Source organism: Zingiber officinale, chromosome 10A (assembly GCF_018446385.1).
Source record: "Zingiber officinale cultivar Zhangliang chromosome 10A, Zo_v1.1, whole genome shotgun sequence".
Classification (NCBI taxonomy): domain Eukaryota; kingdom Viridiplantae; phylum Streptophyta; class Magnoliopsida; order Zingiberales; family Zingiberaceae; genus Zingiber; species Zingiber officinale.
In genome coordinates this window covers 48,875,516-48,878,735 of record NC_056004.1, presented here as the reverse complement: position 1 = coordinate 48,878,735, position 3,220 = coordinate 48,875,516, and the positions used below count along the sequence as shown (strand labels likewise).

General features: G+C 37.6%; 1 long non-coding RNA gene across 1 annotated transcript; it reads left to right on the top strand.

Moving 5' to 3' along the window:
• Positions 1-765: 765 nt before the first annotated feature.
• LOC122027661 lies at positions 766-2,909 on the top strand. The gene is made up of 2 exons (XR_006124490.1): positions 766-1,017; positions 2,631-2,909. It is a non-coding gene; the product is annotated as an uncharacterized LOC122027661 (long non-coding RNA).
• Positions 2,910-3,220: the final 311 nt, after the last annotated feature.

Here is a 3,220-nt window from a genome sequence, read left to right as displayed (position 1 = left end):
GTTTTCTTCAAGGTCGCTCCTATGAAGGGAGTGATGAGATTTGGCAAGAAGGGCAAATTAAGTCCTCGCTACGTAGGACCTTACCAGATCATAGAGAGGATTGGGAAAGTAGCTTACAGGCTGGACTTACCACAAGACATGTCAGCAATACACAATGTGTTTCATGTCTCCATGATAAAGAAGTGTCTCCATGACCCGAGTCAAGTGATTCAGCCTCAGTCAGTACAGATCCAAGAGGATCTTAGTTATGAGAGCAGACCTACACAGATAGTGGACAGAGCAGTTAAGAGATTGAGAAATAAAGAAGTACCACTAGTGAAGGCGGTTTGGCAGAACCAGAAGCATGAGGAAGTCACTTGGGAGCGGGAGGACAGCATGAGACAGAAGTATCCAGAGCTATTCTAAGTTCGAGGACGAACTTTTTATAAGGTATGGGGGATTGTAACAACCCAATTTTCCCTATTTCGAGTTCCAAATGTCCATAAAAATATTTGGAAATGCTTTTAAAATATTCTAGAGATTTTTAGAAATTTTTAGAGTATTTTTATTCAATTTTTGGAGGTCGTTTAGTATGTTTACAAAAAGAAAGAAATTTTGACAAAAAACTGTTGAAGACGAGGTTCGAACCCACGACCTCGGGTCGGACTGACCCAAGCAAAACCGGCCCAACCGGCTCAGCTACACGGTTTTGTTAATCCAATATGGAGAGAATTAGATTTAAAGCATGGTTATAATTATAACCCGAGTATAAGAAAGGGAATTAGGTTTTGATTTTCCAAAAACCAAAACATTTTCTCCCGAAATTTTTCTTCTCCTTCTCCCTCGTGACGGCGCCTTCTCTCTCGGCGGAAACCAAGAGGAAGCTAGGTTTTGGGTCTCCGGCGCCGGTGAAGCCTTATTCCAGCCATCCTTCACCGTGGGTGGTCATCCCGACGGAGGAGAACTTGGGAGCACGAAGGGATCGCCGGGAAAAGTAGCTACCCGAACCCTATAAGCTTCCTTTCCTTCTTTCCGGTTGTAAGTCCAAGAACCCTCGATAAGTACTACTCACCTGTAGTAGGAGTAGTTCCGATGTATTGCTTTGATCTCTTAGCTTTCGGAATTGAAGTTGTGTGGATTTGGAAGCCTTTTATGTTGCTGCCGTGAGTTCTATGTGAAAAGACTTGGGGGACTTTGGTTTTCTTTTGAGGTTCTGCCGTGAGCTTCACAAAGGAATAAAAAAAAAAAATTTCGTTTAGGCTAATTGAGCATGAAGCATGGTTCTGATACCTTAATTTGGGTGCCGGGTAGAATTGTATGCTAGGGTTGTTGTGTTATGCATTCTATCCATAATTGTTGCTAGGGATTTTGCCATGCACAGTTGAGTTTTCGGTTGGTTCTTTGTTGCCCTGTTTTGGATCATACCGTACAGATTGCTATGGTTACCTCATGTTGCTGCCGTGAGTTCATCTAAGGATACATTTTTTTGGCTTGCTGTTGAATTCTTTGAGTTGTGTTTTATGCTTGAATCTCCTTGCTTTAAGATCATATTGTACAGAGTTAAGGCTGTTTAGGGATTAGCTTTGGACAGTATATTAAAGAAGCCTGAAGTTGTATTCTTTTGCTTTATTTATAGCATGTTTAGAAAGTTTGAAGTAGCATTCTGTTGCCTATTTTATAGCACGTTAAAGAAGCCTGAAGTTGTATTCTTTTGCTTTATTTATAGCATGTTTAGAAAGTTTAAAGTAGCATTCTGTTGCCTATTTTACAGCATGTTTAGAAGGCCCAAAGTTACTCTCTTTTGCTCTATTCTGTAGCATGATTAGTAGGTTCAGATGTGCTTATTTTTCCTTTATTTACAGCATGTTTAGGAGGTCCAGATTTGCTTTCTTTTGCCTTGCTCTATAACATGCTTAGAGAGAGTTTAGATTTGTCTCCCTTGTATTGTTTTTATATAGCATGCTTAGTTAATTGTAATCCTATACTTGTTAGGTATATCTAAAGGATTTCAATAAACTCTAATAAAGGATTATGAAAAAAAAAATGAGTAAAGAAAAGATTAGAATCTAGTTAAAAAGAGATAACTAGTTAATTAAAGTAAGAGGCTAGTACCCGACTTCCAAGGTTGTCGTTAAATAAATCTAGGTGACCAATTCCAAGGTCTTGGCCCTGGTAAGACCAAGGTCTTTACCTCATAGGACTAGAGGCTCGCTACCTCAGTCACTATTAGAGAGCGCGCAAAACAAAGATGGTACTAAGCCTGGGCCCAAAGAAAGAAAAGAAGAAAATAAAAGAAAAGTTAAGAAAAAAAGAAGAAAGAAAGAAGAAGAAAGTAAAAGATAGAAATTAAAAGATTAATTTCTATTACAAGGATATATGAAATTGAAACAAGTTTTATGCTTAGAATAAATAAAAAGTTAGTTTCTTTAATTCTAAGCTTACAGTGTTAATTTCTTATTATCCTGTTAGATAGTGAGTATGTTTAGTATCCAGTTTCATTTTCTGTATACCATGAGCACATGCAGATTTTCTTTAGCATTTCAGTTTCAGTATTATTGCATTACTTTTTATGCACTTCGAGTTTTGTGAGATAGATTAGTACTTACTAAGCGTTTTCGCTTATAGTTTTGTTTTCTTTCCTCCTACTGCAGATAAAGGAAAAGCTAAGATATGAAGGGAGGCGACAGGGTGGTGGTGATGATGAATGTGTGTGGTGACTGGACTATGGAGAGATCCAAGGGTTCTAGCAAACCTGCAGGACTTAGTTATTTAGAGTTTATGCTCTAATTCCTTTCTTTAATTACAGTTATGAAAATTATGAGATTGTGATTGAGTTTGATTCGGATTGTAGCTTATTATGTTCCATTCTGGGAGATTGTGTTTAGTTCTTGTTGTTAGACTAGTCTTTTGGTTATAATATGAATTTATTACTGCGTGGTTGTGAATAAAATGTGATCCAGTCGCATGTGGCTGCGTATATATCTTATGTATTATAGATTTAGTCACCGGTACAGGGGAGATTTTGCCGAAATTTTTCGGTAGGAATTCATTTGAATCGTGATAAATCTAACTGACTCTAATAATAGCGTCAGTGACACTAGAATCAGAGTTGTAGTTAGGTAACATTCACCCTTAGAGAGTAGAAGTAAGAAGGGTGGGTTGTTACAGACTAAGTATTCCGAAGATAAGAACCTAACCTTATATCTAATGTCACATAATTGACTAATACTAAGAAGGTTAT